Raw genomic sequence first — 15,669 nt, 5'->3', positions numbered from 1 at the left:
ACTCACTTTAATGTTTGATGTCGATAAATTAGTGCAACAAAAGTATGACTTTTCTCTTGGCTCAAACACACACACAAGGAACTTGCTGCAGTTTTCCTATTTTTTTTGTTTTTCTGGGAATGATCAACTGGGTTAATATTTCACGGCCCGACCTTGACCATCCCAAATTGTGAGCTGCCAAGTATATCGGCAACAGGGAAATGGGAAAGGATGCCGGAAAAGCAGCCGGGTGGAAAGCAGCACCGAAAGAGAAGGAACGCCGTTGGTGCATAGTTCATCAAGTTTGCAAACAAACGCATGCCACAGCTGGACCTTAACGAGGGAGGAGCAAGGGGAAAGAAGGATGTGAGGGATGTGGAATTGGAAGAGGAAAAAGGACGCCTCCACCGACTTGGGTCAAATATGTTAGGCAACTGCATTCTGCCTTGGCTCCAAACAGCAAACATTCAAGTGGCTGGCAAAGACAAAGGACTTGCACAGTGGTCCAAATTTTTGTGGCTCACTCATCCAAAGTTCTCCCGGGCGTCTTCTCAGCCTTTGTGTTATCTTATTTCCAAAGATAAGTTAAATAAAACCAAAATGTTTTAACCTAAAAATGTTAAAAGAACGCCACAAATTTGGAAATAATTCAAAGATTTCTACTAAGGTTGCATTTTTCCAACGGTTGTTTTCCAAATAGTGTTAGTTTTTTAAATGTTTCATTTTCCTTTTCTTTGTTTACTAAACCCTTTTTCTTGTTTTAAATTTATTCAATTTTCTAAGAGTGCCAAAGATTTGGAAGATTTTTATTTTTAATTCTGTTTATAAAGTAACTAATCAAGTACATATTTAGTTTACATTTCAAAATTATAGAATGTTACCTGAATTCAGCGTGATATTTAGGCATTTCCGAGAACTTTATTCAAATTAATTTGGACTCTTTTTCCTAATCACTCAGATTTGTAGTTTTGTCTTGAGTATTATTTGCTGTAAAAATAGTCTGATCATTTATAATATTTATACACTGACATGTTCTATTATGCTTATAAATATAAATCTGTTATTTTAAACATTCAAAGACACCCAGGTTAATTAATAAATAGATACAAAGATTTCGCTTTTTTCTGATAATGTTTTGTGCATTTTATTTGTATATTATACCCACATTTCCTTCCCATGTAATATAAATATTATAAATATAAATACTTAAGAAAAAAGCCAAGCCTAAGTTATAATCTATCTATTAGAAAAACATTCAAACTTGATGCTAGAGATATAATTAGTATTGAAAAGTAAAATAAATGTTGGGATATATACGAAGTGGTAGCAAATGTATATTTTCTGCGTAGTAATTCTGGTGCCGAAGGGTTCATCAGTAACATTGACTTAGCGAGGGACCTTAAAGGTCCTTTGATTGGAGATATTATCAATGCACAAGGCAAACACTAGATGAATATTCTCACTTCACACCCAAATATCCTTGCCAGGAGACTTGCATTTTGGCGAATACTCATAAGGATTCATCCCTTGGACCTTTCAAGCAGGAAGATTTATTAAACACTGTTTAAACTCCTTGCTACATGTTACACCCAATTACCCCACTTAAACCCTTACATTTTTATTAATCATTAACGATTTCTTCTCATTCCAGTATTTCCATAGAATGTAGTTAGATTTTCCGAGGAAACCACTGTACTGTTTAGTGTTGCTTTATCGCATTACTGCAGTTGTGTCTCTGGTGGACCACTTTCCTCCTCGACCATCCACCATCCGCCTCCATATTTATCTGTCTGTCCGCTGGACTCCTCCTGGGCCATTAGTAAAAATGGGTAAATAAGCTTAGAGTTCACTCTGCCACCGAGAGTGTGAGTGGAACTCGGGGTGCGATGACAAGGAGACTGGAGGCTGGAGAGGATAGTGGCAGACCAAGTACCCGAAAGTGGCGATAGCACTTGAAAAACTACCAAAATAATTACCGATAACACAAATGCCCGGGCACCGATTCCCAACCTAGTCCAAGTTTTTCCGTGTGCCTGTGTTTTTTTTTTCTCCTCGGAAAAACTTTTTCGTCCTGCCTTTTCACTTGCTTTTTGCCAGTAGATTTTGCTGTTCGAACTGAGGCTTACATAAATTCAATTGTGTGTGTTTGTTGTGCGGGTGTGTGCGAGTGAAGCTGTCAGTATAGTAAGGTTAAACCGATTTGTCTCAACCGGACATTTTTTCACGATTCTCTGCCATTGGTTTTATACACTTATTTGTAAGTGAACAGAATAAGTTGTACATCTTTTGTAGGGAACTCATAATAAATATAATATTTAATATAATTTTATATGATACATTATATTTGATCTTCATTGAGAGTAGAATATTTGATCTTTTAGGGTATTCCTGAGTTACTTTCCTTATTTAGTAGCCTAGTAGCCTGACTTTTGTGCTCTTTGTCTAAATTGATGACTGGACTTTGGGAAAAGGAAAAGAAAACTTATCCTGTAACTTTCCACAGTGTTAAATTGCAGTGGCAAATTACGAAAAACTGGGAAAATTGTGTTAGTACGCCCCGGCAAAGTCACCGATAACAAGTTGAAGTGATCAAATTGTGGTCGCCTTTAATGACTGCCTTCTAATCACTTCGCCTCGGATAAGTTTCCTGGTGGCGTCTTTCGGGGGATGCTGAAGGATGCCGGAATGGCGTGGAATTGGGTGCAAGGTCCTTACCGCATCACATAGCCATGCCAATTTATTTAATATGCCGTACGTGAGCTTCCGCTTTCTGTCCTGCCTCGTTTATGGCTCGGACTCCCCGTCCCCCAGTATTCCTTCCGTCCTTGCCTGGTGTGTGTTTTACTACTCCTCGACTCGCCTCGACTGGCCTCGCATTTCATTTCATTTCATATTACTGGACGTTTTCAAATTTTTCACTTGAGTGAGCTTTAGCAGGCGGTTTCACATCTTTAACGAGGGAAAACATACATACCATACAGCAGGCGGGCACAGGACACCGAGGACTTCTCTCTGAACTGTCCGACCATTTGTAATAACTAAAGCCTTTTTGCCAAGGAGCAAGGAGGGATGCCATATGAGGAGGTCCTCCAAAGTACTGACCACTGACCACTCTCTGTCCACCCCCCCGTTTCAACAGTTTAAGGAAAAAGCAAAAAAAAATAAGAAAGCTTCGGGAGGCCGAAGTTTGTATACCCTTTCGGTTTGCAAATATTTATTTGAAATTGTTTCATTTTGGTCATAAGAAAGAAAGAAACTTAACAGGAAAGATATAACATATAATAATATATAGATCTAAATAGTATATAGATATTACATATTCATAAAACATACATAATTTATGCGATTTTCATTACATTTACCTATACATTTTTCATTCTAAATATTTTTATACCTATCGTTCTACCGAAGATATTTGATATAGTCGTCCGTTAAAAAGAAAATTAAGAATATTATTAATTATTTTATATTATTATTAATTAAGAATATTATTAAAAACTCATAAAGATTAACAATACGATTATGTTAAGAAGAAACATAGTTTTGTCGATATTCCTCATTTATTTTTATTAATTTTACCATCGCTCCAAAGAAGGCAATATGATTTAGTCGTTCTATTTTTTCAAAAGTAAAACATAAATAAACATATAAATAAAAACATAAAGTGACAAACGAACAGACATGGCTAGATCGACTTGGCTGTTGATACTGATCAGAAATATATACACTACATAGGGTTGCCAACTTGTGTTTAAAATTATAGTAGCCTTCCAGGATACAATTGCGCTTACTTAAAGTGCAATGCTTCATTTATAAAACTGTATTACATCCCTTTTTGAGCTGAAATGTTAACTGATAAAAATTTATTCATTGATTGATTTTGGAATTTATAAATTTGTTTCGCGTTGCTTGGCTTTTTGCCAAGTGTGCTTAGCCCGTTTTGGGCTTGAGTCCTGCCAGCTTATAGTTAAAGAGGATTCCGTCAAGGACACCCCGGCAAATTATGTTCAAGTTTATGAGAGCTGGTCCCGGAGTCGCAGCTCATTCGTCCTCATCGCCATCAGTCCTGGCCTGGTCCTCGTCGAGACAGAGGAGAGCAGGGCACTCGTCTTGGCTAAAACCGAACCGAGATCCAAGCCCAGTCCGACCTCGCCTCATATGCGAGTCTTTGTGTTTGCGCATTCAAGTGACGTGGCGCGGCAGCTGCGCCATGTCCTCATCCTCATCCACATCCACATCCTCATATCCATTCTCTGTGTGTGTCCTCTTTATCCGGTGCACTCCCCGCGCCGGGCTTATTTTCACAGAGCAAGAAATCAGAATAAGTATGGTCACAGAAAGCAAAAGCAAACAATATATGTTATGATGAGATGTATTTTTATACAGAGATGAAGTATATATTTAATGTTCTAGGAATTAGATATTCTAAAAGATATTCAGGTTAATCTAAAAGGCTAAATAGATCATGATTGGTAACATAAACAACTTCTTTTGACCAACATTACAATGAGAAATCAATAGCAGACTTGCTCTTTAGCCTCTTAATAATTTTTAATTTATAATATTCATATTCTTGATTATAAATGATATTCTCTCAGTGCATTCCGTTTTGCCCAACGTATTTTTGCTGTCCACTCACTGGCTCTTTTGGCCTGGCATTGCGGCACCAAAGTGAGTATTTCCATATTTATAGTTTTTGAAATAGCTTCTAACTAGCTCTAGCAGGCTGACTGGCTTTGCCAAAAAGGAGCAAAAGGATTCCATGGGGAGACCGAGATGCTGGGGGTTCGGGCTTTTATCTGCAACTCCTCAGAAAATTGAATATCCCTACTCTGGTCACTTTTGCATAGAAATTACTCGGGTTTTTTCAGCGAAAATTAAATGAACTCGTCCCCTTTATTACCAGTTTCTTTGCCAAGTCATTTTCATTTCAAATTGCATATTGAAAAGTGCTCTTTAGAGAAAATTAAACCATAATAAAATATTTAAACTGTCCTAGTGGACTGAGTCTCAGAATCAGTAAATAAAAGCGACTTCCCGCTTGAAAACTATTTCCTAATTCCCCTTTTTTTGAGCGAAACTATAAAACAACGAGTTTTCGGCATTTCATCAATATTCAATTGTGCTAAATTATAAATACTGTGCTGCCTTTCGCTTCAATTAAATGGGGGAATAAATTCCCCAGAGATCATAGTGGCATAGTTTCACTTCTGGAGATGAACTTATTTATATGGTCAAGATGCGAATGGAGGCCCAAAGGCATTCCGGGATCCTGCTGCTGGGGCTTCCATCATCAGTCCATTGACTGAACAGCGGCGACCTCTTCATCTCCATTTTTGTGTGTAGTTTCCTCGGAAAAGAAGAAAAAAAAAAAAGGGAAAAGGACCCGGGCGCCGGGTCTTTAGGCCTGCTTGACGACCTTCAGCAGTTTACTGACATTTATAAATTTTTATAAGGTTCAAGGGTTCAATAACGCAGCATGACAAAATTTATCGCCACAACGTGTCCATAACACATACACACACACACACACCCACACACACATACTGGACGCACCCACACAATCAGTATGCCGGGTTCAAGGGTTCAAGGGTTCGCGGGGAGCGGAATATTGATGGCAAAACTTCATGAAGCATAGCCAACTTTTTTCGCATCGTCTCCCTTTTTCTCCAGTTTTTTTTTGTTTTCTTTTTTTTTTTTTTTGAAATGCGTAAATGTCAGATAAACCCCCGCTTCCAGGCTCACATACATGCAAGGTAACGACCAGCATATACCCTTTATTAATCAAAGGATATGCATCAAGAACCAACAGATCCTTTTCTTTAAGAAGCTCCTATTCTAAGGTTATTCGTAAAATAAGTCTGCTGTTCTAAAAGTTTTAAATTACAGTTTAAAATAGTAATTAAGTTCTTGTAATTTATTAACTAAATTGTTTAGATTTAAGATTTATAAACCATTTGTGATTACTAAGGAGGGTTTCACCAAAGACATTAGAGTCTAAAAAAATCGTATGAGGTTACGGATCTTCAACACTGTAATGTCTTTGGTTTTACTTAAGAACAAAAAAGAATGAGAAAGAATTAAAAATTAATCAATTACAAAATGTTGGTTTGGTCATTAAATCGTGAGATAGCGTAATCCTATTTAGGTTTTATTTTAAAACTCTTGTTTCTATATTAAATATTTTGTTGTATGTGAATAAGACGTAATAAATCTGATTTCTAGAATATTTGGTCTTATATTAAGATTTTCAATCTCTCTATAAGATTTTAAATTAAGAATGTACATTATTTAAAATCTAGAATTTCTTTTTATCGGAGTAAAATCAGAGTTAATTAATTCAACTCTAAATATTGTTCAGCCAAAGACTCCCTTAAGTGCAATATCCTTGCAGGGTATATCTTTCGGTGCGTGCAATTTTTAGCTTACAGCTGTCAGCTGACTAACCAACACACACGCCCGCACACCACACACACACACACACACACCCACGCAGACACACACATTTAGAGAGGGAAAACTAAACGAAGCGCACAATTTGGCGGACTGCAAACGAATCGAATAGAGGGGTAAATTCGAGAGAAAAACAAGAAAAACAAAAGACAAAACACAGATTGAGATGCACAGAAAAATGCTAAAATATTGTATTGTAGATTTTCTAAAGTATCTAAAAGATACAGATGCATACATACATCTTTAAGTTGCTTTAAAGTTTTTGTTACACTTCTGAATAGTTTAAGAAATATGAAATTCTGTTACTGAAAAAGTTAAATTCCAATTCTATAAACTGCTAGATATTGTTAGTTAGTGTTATTGGTATTAGTATTGTATGTATTTATAATAATTAAATATTCCCTATAAATCATATATAATTTATGCTTTTGATTTATGTTGTTTTTTCCCGTGTTGCAGCCGAAGGACAGGCTCCACTCGCTTGTTGACTATGCATGAGTCGCAGACACCGCAATTCAGTTCGAGAAATCCGGGAAACTCCCGGAAAACCCTATCCTATTCCCCCCAGTTTTCCACCCACACACACAAAAGAAAAAGAAAGCCGGACCAGTGCTACGCTGTCGATTGCCAAATGAATTTTGTCAGGCAGCGAAGGTTGAAATTGGCTTTTGCCTTTTTGGTGAACGTATTTTGAATTTTAATGCGGCCAAAAAACAAGCAGAAGCCAAGCGGCTAAGACGAAGAAAAGCGTCAGAAAGCACCGGAAATGGCTGGAAAGAAAGGAAGTCGTACCCTTTTTTTCAGCTGCCATCTTTGTCTGTGAGGCCTAAAAAACAAACACACGCACACACACACACACACAGGGAAAGAAGAGTGAGACTATTTCATTAGCAAAAGTCGAAGACGAAGCTGCCAAAGATGAGCTTAACCCTTTGGTGGGAAAAGTTTTATGATTATACTTCTACTACAAAATATTACAAAATAAAAAGACTTAAATTTAAAAAAAAAAAAACCATGTTTAATAATCAATAATTTAAGTTTTCTTTGGTACAAATATATTTAAATTTGATCTCTTTAGTTGGTCATTTGAATTCGATTTTATTTGTGACATTAAAACAGAGCCATGGCCACAGTTTAAGGGTTAAGGCCTGTGGCATAGTAAGGCGTGGCTGCGGGGGCTGGCTTTGGTTTTTTGTTTAGCCAAAAATCAACACATCCAGGCCCACACACACACGCACACTCACTCACACTCACAGAGCATAGAGAGACTACAAAGCAACCGCAATGGGATTGGATTAACATTCTGACAGAATCCATAGCATACTTATGTGGGCTGCGGAGCATCTCAGACGGGAGAGTCGACGAGTCGTCAGCCTCAGCCGGAGGGAGAAAGGATAAGGATCCGATGCCGAGAACTGAGTGCCATCTTAGTTGCGGTTGAACACTTGCCAGGTTGCGTTGGAAAAGCCAGAATGGGATGGAGTATGGACCCACCGGAGTCGAGGAAATGGCAGCATATTTGAATACTTGATTTCATTTATTATGTGTGCGTGTGCCACAGCCTGCTCTGGCCTTGTGTATTATTCCCAGCCTCAATAACAAATCACTCGATGTCGAATTTATCTCAACTCTAGCCATATCTTGATTGGGCCTAATTGAAAATTCCACCTGACTTTAGAGTCCTCACTCACAGAGCTCTGATTAGGTTATTAATTCAAATTATATTTCACAATTCACATTCCGGCTCGTCCATAAACATGTCTCGCTTAAATTAAATATTCTGACATACAATATTTTCTGTTTAATTTCGTATAAATTATATCAATTAATTTCCTCAGAATTCAGTTTCAGCTAAATATGCGAAATTTTCATTTGAACGGGATGGTGAGGGAGATACTGGCCTTGAATATATTTACACTCTTGCAGGGTATTATAATTTTAGTTAAAAGTTTGCAACGTAGTAAAGGATCTAGCCATATATTTACGTCTATTTGTCAGTCTGTCCGTTTTCACGCAATTTTGCAAATAGTTTTTTGGCTATTCAGATCGGATGACTATATCATATAAGAAAAAAAACTACAACTTTGTCGATTTTCGACATATTTTTATCTACATAGCTATTTTATATTAAGAAGTTCGAATTACTAACTATATTATAATTCCTTTTTTCATTTTCAGCGAATCGAATGATTTGATCTGTACATTTATTTATCTATTATATTATATAGGGAAGTTTACTAAACTAATGAAATTGATTGGTGGCCTGTGTGTCAGTTTATTTTACTTCTAGAACTTCCATAAAACTTTTATATTCTCCTTGGCATATGGTAGAACTACAGTTTTCTATAATGTTTTACAAATGAATCTGTCTCTTATTTCGCTAATACAATATTCAAAACCAACACCATGGTAAAAAGTTAAAACGCATACAATATTTGTACCAACACCATGTTCACAGTAGTTTCTGTGTACCTAGGATTGCAATCTCTGCCTTTTGGACAACAAACCTTCTTTTAAGCAGCATTATTACATATATTTTTATGAAATTCGTCAACTTAGAGTGTATTACAGGTATTATATTCCTCACCATATTTTACGATTTAGTAAAAAGGCTTTACTCATCTGTAAATTTGTAGATCTAAGCAAGGAAACTTTGCCATCAATCGTAACTGATATTTGCCATTACCAATTGTTCCTAAAGACTCCGTGATAACAAAATATTCCAAACTTCATTGGAAATTGCCATATGACTCTGAAATGGTCATGTTTAACCAACAAATCCATATTAAATAAAGATTTTTCAGGAGCTTTTTTACACTGACAGATGAAATTAAGATTTTTGATCATAAAATCTTGACCATCTGGTCACAAATGTATCGTAATCCAATTATATATATATACTTTTTTTTAGTTTTTATTGTATATTCAAGATTTTTGCGAATATTAAGATTTTAATAAAAATGTTTTATGAGTTGAACGCTTTTGTTACATCTTTTTGAGAACTTTTCACTACTTTGAAAATTGATTTATAGGATTTTCTGTCATTTAGGAGTCATCGAAGAGCATTCTGTCCTCCGCAATGCTACTTTTTTTACTTTCAGTTAGATATTATTTAGTTAAAATTTCCTTATACCCTTACCTTTACGTATGAAGTTTTGCTAGCTAAGTATAGGTAAATGTTTATTTCATGTACCTATTTTATTGGCTAGCCTAAAGTGGACTCTAAACACTAAAATAATATATAAATGTTGCATAAAAATATTATAATCTTATTAAAGAAGTTTAATTGCCTTATATAACTTGAGGTTAACATAGGTTTGTATCGATATTTAAAGAAACAACATTGCATTTCTACTTGCATTCTGTGCACGTAGAATTTTATACATTTTTTTTTGTTTTTGCTGAAAGTAAATTTAATGTTTAAGCTTCCTTTGGTGGTCACATTGTCCTCCACATTTCCAGTTGTCATCCAGTGTGCCAGTGTGTGTGTGTGTGTGTGTGTGTGTGTTGGCTTGTGCGTAAGGTCATGACACACATTTGACAAAGAGGACCGACCTGTCCGCCGGCCAACCTCCGACTCCCAATGCCTCGTGTCCATTCCATGGTCCTTGTTGTTTTGGTTTTGGGCTTGATTAGACGCCAAGTATGCCTAAGCTTGTGAGTGGTGTGTGTGTGTTGTGTGTGTGTGTGTGTCATGTGTGTGTGTGTGTGGGAGTGACCTTGCTGGAAGCAGGGCCAAGTCAAGTCAAGCAAAAGAGCGCGACCATAAAAGTGCCTCGGTAATGGAAACGGAAATGGAAGCGAGCAGATAAAACAATAATTGAGAGTGGCCCAGCAGGGCAATGATATTATTCAATGGCCCCTAAAAACATTATGGACCCACGAATTACCCTGTCAGGTGGTTAGACATATAAAGAACATAAGTCGTGACTATATATAATTTTGGATGTAATTAGTAATTATCCCAAGTATATCTATACACATACCATGCTTTAACTGAAAATAATATTGTAAGGTTTCAAAATATAGAGCAAGTGTAACTTCTTAGTTTATGAACCTTTAATACATTAAATTAAATGTACAAATATATGTAAGTACATATGTACATTCATATATCATTACAAGAAAATTAAGTACATCCTTACCTAATTTTTAAAGAACAATAAGAAGGGAAGCTAACTTTGGGATTCCAAAGTTTTTATGACTTAGAAGTTTAAAAAAGTAACAGGAATGTATATATATATATTATTTATATATACAAATTATAAATACCAATTATATATAATAGTAATTAATTCCCTTTTGATTAAAATAAATCACATTAAAATCAAATTAACCAACTATAGCTCTGGGTCTAAATATGTTATATAAAACCCAATACATTAAAAATAAATATGTTGAAAAAAAGCAACTAATTATTATCAGTTATTATTTAATTTACCTATACAATATATTGTTTCCACTTTTATATTTACTGATTTGCATTTTCTATACATTTAATGAGCATTCCAATAGCAGCTATATGATAAGGTCGTCGTTTTGCATAAATTTAGAACCAAAATTCTATAATTATTATCTCAGAAAAGATTTAAATATGTTAAAAAGGGAGATGTTATTATTTAATATAATGTATATATATTTTATATTATCATTAACATCAGATATCTCGGTGTTTATAGCCAATAAATGGTTAGAATCGCTGAATAAAGTTTAATCAAACATCTTAGATCTGCTAAAACATCCAGAAATGGGATGTAAATGCATCCATCTAACCCCAAAAATTAATATAATCAATTATAAAGCTTGGGAAATATTTATTTTATATGTTGGCATAACATAATATTATTACATTATTAAATATCTCAAATAATATATTACTTAAGGTCTTGCGTGTGTGTTAACGCAGAGGAAGGATGCCAGAAGGTAAAATGCCAGTTATAGGAAGAGATCGCTTTGCACCTGCCAAAGGAGTTCCACTTCCAAGTCCACCTGCATTTCCACTTCCAATTCCATTCACGATTGGAATATTGCCTCCTGGATCAGATAGTAATTTACAAATTGTTGAAAATGGAGGTGGGGCCAGTTTGCAAAACAAATCCCCGCTTAAAAACTAGGAAATTAAAGAGATTATTAACAGAAAATAATTGATTAAAATCACTTAAAAGCTTACAGCCGTGGAAAATTCCATAAAGCAAAAGAGAGTCGCCAAAAAGAAAAGTTTAAATACGGATAACTTCATCGTGACTTAGTATAATTCGAAGTGAGTTTTAAATGCCTGAATGAGCTATATTTATACGGAAAACTTTGGCGATAGGAAGAGATAATAAGAGTTCGTGTCCCAATACGAATCGTGTGTCTTCAGAGATAAAAAATATATATTTTAATAGACACAACCTCTGGTAGAATGGGCTAATTTTAAATAAGTATAAGTGTAGCTAAAAAAGCTAAAAAATATTATCAAGACATAAGGTTATTTACGGGTTACAGCACTGCATTTATTTGCATTAAAAATATTCTTTTATCTCTACTAATTTTTAATATTGTTGTAATTCTTGAACCATTTTACAATTCAGATTATAGTCAAAGTTATTAAGCGCTTTTTTCTTTCTTAATGTTTTTCCGAAAATTTGACATTTTTGAACATTTTTTAACTGAACTTGCAGCAGAAATCAAATCAGTTTCAATTTTTACTTAATATTTTGAACACAATTGTTCCAGTAAATGACTTTTACTAAATGAATTAAATAGACCATTTTTATTAAACGAATACGGAAATTTTTTGTTAAATTATTTTCTTCAAATAATCATTATTTCCACATAGTTCAAAAAGTTATTAACTAGGAATTTACAAATATCTATAATTTACTTTGAAATCATTGATTTATGTGAGAACAAAATCTGTCAGTAAATGTTAAAAAATAAAACTTCGTAAAGCCGTAGATGGATAAGTTTTATATACCTTAAATTCTAAGAATTACAGAATTAATTTTGTATTCATAAACTTGTATTCACAAACCCTTCCCCTATTTTTCAAGGTACTAAACTGCGTTAACTAACATTAAAACAAGAAAGGAAGCTAACTTCGGCACGCCGAAGTTTATATACCCTTGCAGATAGAACTTCTATGAATAGGAATCCATACAATTTAAATTATATATATTTGTGTTAAAAAACAATGAAGTAATACCTGCTTTCATTTCATTCACCTATACATATTATATTTGAAGTTTAACATTCACAGATTTGCATTTTTCCTTTACATCAAACGATCGTTTGTATGGCACCTATATGATATAGTCGTCCGATTTTCATAAAATTTGACACAAAATTTAAGACTTATATAAAATGGCTATATCTCAAATCTGAAAATCTGCTGAAAACTGAAAACGTTATAATGTTTAATTGTATTCATTTTTTGATCGTTCCTATGGCAGCTATGTGATATAGTAGTCCGGTTTTTTTTATAACTTTACACAAAATTGTAGATTAAAATAAAATGGCTATATCTCATATTTGATGAAAATCTGGTGAAAACTGAAGAAGTTATAATCTTTAATTTTATTAATTTCTTTTATTTCTTATAAAATGGCTATGTATCAAATTTCATGAAAATCTGTTGAAAACTGGAAATGTTATACTTTTTAATTAAATTAATTTCTCGATCGTTCCTATATGATATATTAGTCCGATTTTCATAAAATTTTACACAAAATTTTAAAATAATATGAAACGGCAATATCTCAAATTTAATCAAATTCTGTTGAAAACTCAAAATGTTATAATTTTTTTGTATATAAACATGTCCACGACTTTGGCTCTAATAAAAAGTAGAAAAGCGTAAAATACCCCGTACTTAAAGCATTTTGGAAGTCACTCACTTTGTGTAATTATATATTATAAAATTTAAACAAAAATGGCACAAAGCTGAAAAAATATTGAAAAATAAATCAAATTGCTTCTGCCAAAAAGAAATAAAATAACCTCTTTGAAATTCGAACTTGCTAAAATTTATAGAGTACTTCAGCGTATGTCTCATTATTGTATATCAATCAAATTTAAATTCATTCGTATATACTTTAGTTACTTATTTTTAGGATTTAAGTAAAACAATTTTTGTTTAAGTGAAATATATACATGTACCTTGTGAAACAATTGTGATAGTCTCTGTGATCCTTTAAATTATGCGAACGAAAAGTCGGACATTATTCAATTTCGGCTAGCGATACTATTAATAAAATATAACATTTTACAAGTTATGAAGTCTCTTCAATTCTATATATGTTGCAGGGGTATATTAACCATTACCTTTTCAAAAATGAGATTTAAAGTCAAACATTATAGGGATCCTATAAAAGGTTTTACGTAAGCTCTATCTATAATTATCTGACTGTAACAGCGGTATAATTGAATTTAGTATTCTATTATTTCTATATTTGATGATCATACGATGTCCAATCCAACGAGATCCAAATTCCGAAAATTCTTAAAATGGTTCCCCTTTTCCTTTTCCATTTCCACCCCTAAATAATAAAGCAAATTACTTAGAATGCTTGAGGGATATTTATATGTTTATTTAAGATACTGACATGCCAGAGCACAAGTGTAATAAGATTTAACGCATAATTAATATTATTAGGAATATTATATGTTATTTGAAGCGAGCAATATAAGTTGTTTTGCGTTTGTTAACGTATAGGAATTAAATTGCCAATTGGTAAAGTATTACCAACTATCGGTAGAGATCGCGTTGCAGCTGCAGCTTCCTCAGTGGCATTTCCAGCTGCAGTTTCACTTCCTGTGGTTGCATTATCTTTCTCTCCTGGGGGGAAAAAATGTCTACACAAAATTGAAATTTTTCCAACATTTTTGCAATAAATTTCGACTGGGCTCTATAAAATATAATTAAAAAATGAGTATATTAATACATTTATAAAACTATACAAAGCTTACATCCGCTGTGGTCGATTGCAAAGTGCAAAGGAAAGCTGCCAAAGAGACAAGACCAAAAACGGATAACTTCATTTTGGTTTAATAGAATTCCAAGTGGGTTTCAAAAGGCCTTAAAGCGTTGTATTTATATGGAAAACTGTTGAGGAAATGGATAACAAAAGTTCGTGTTCCAATACGAATCGTGCGTTTAGATAGATAAAAATATATTTTAATAAAAAGTCGACTTTTTCCAGATAAGTGTAAATACAAAACTGAAAGATAGTACCAAGCACAGCGCATTGTGAATCCAATAAAAAAGCAAATGATTGTTTAAAAAAAATTGCACCTTAACTTGTTTCAAAAATATATTCTTTGTTGAGGGGTGACAAAGAAAAAATGAGAGGCTAAGGAACTTGGTCTTTGATGGTGTGCAAAATTTCCTTATAAGATCGGATAATTCTTTATTATGAAATTAATATATATTATTATATAAAATTAATATATTCTGTCAAGAAACTAAATTATAATTGTGTTCAATTAATTTTCCGATCTATTAAAGTATTCTAACAAAAACAGTTCTTAACGTTTTTAGATAAATGTGAAATTAACATTCTAAACTTAATAATTGTGTTATATAATGTGGGGATTTTAAACATGCAATATTAAGAATACATCCCTTGTAAATCTAGAATAATTTTGTATTCAACATTTTGGAAACTTCAAAAAGCTTTGCAATACCTTTTAGTCAAGATATAAATGGTTCTAATCAGACTATAATGTCAGGTTTCCAATTTTAATTCTTCAGTTTTAACTTCTCATTTGGCCAGACCGACTCGGCTGTTGACGTTCAGCAAATATACATACTTATAATTAAACTTTAGGGTATCGGTATTGACTTCTTTAGTTATAATATTTATTTAAAATAATAACGGAGATATTTAAGATGTATATACATATATATTGCTCAATTTCCTATATTATGAATTAATAGCAAATGCTAAATAATGTAAGAGATCATTGCAAAAATGCTTAGAAATCTATGAATTGTTATGGAGGCTTGTAAATCTAAAGCACTCTTCATATACTATTTAAATGCCTTTTGGAATTTGTGTCCCGTGTTAGGAATTGTTCCTTGTTCCTTGGTGTACAGTCAAAGTAATTAGTTAATTTATTGAATAACGCTTAAGGATATTTATAGGCCATCGATCCGTATTTAGAGGATGTGGGTTAAATGTACATTATTCAATGCCTAGTTTGACTTCTTTAGGTCAGCATAAGCTCTTGACCTAATATTGGATTTAATTATTT

The 15,669-nt window shown here is 33.6% G+C and overlaps 1 long non-coding RNA gene across 1 annotated transcript; it reads right to left on the bottom strand.

Moving 5' to 3' along the window:
• Positions 1 to 13,973: 13,973 nt before the first annotated feature.
• On the bottom strand, positions 13,974 to 14,464 carry LOC110176087 (uncharacterized). The gene is made up of 2 exons (XR_002319249.2): positions 14,383 to 14,464; positions 13,974 to 14,321 (listed from the first exon to the last, which is right to left on the bottom strand). It is a non-coding gene; the product is annotated as an uncharacterized LOC110176087 (long non-coding RNA).
• Between the last annotated feature and the right edge of the window lie 1,205 nt (positions 14,465 to 15,669).

The sequence above is a fragment of the Drosophila serrata genome, unplaced genomic scaffold, assembly GCF_035046125.1.
Source record: "Drosophila serrata isolate PLE 108 unplaced genomic scaffold, ASM3504612v1 contig_293, whole genome shotgun sequence".
Classification (NCBI taxonomy): Eukaryota; Metazoa; Arthropoda; class Insecta; order Diptera; family Drosophilidae; genus Drosophila; species Drosophila serrata.
Note: the sequence above shows the minus strand (reverse complement) of the source record. Positions and strands in the feature narration are given on the sequence as shown.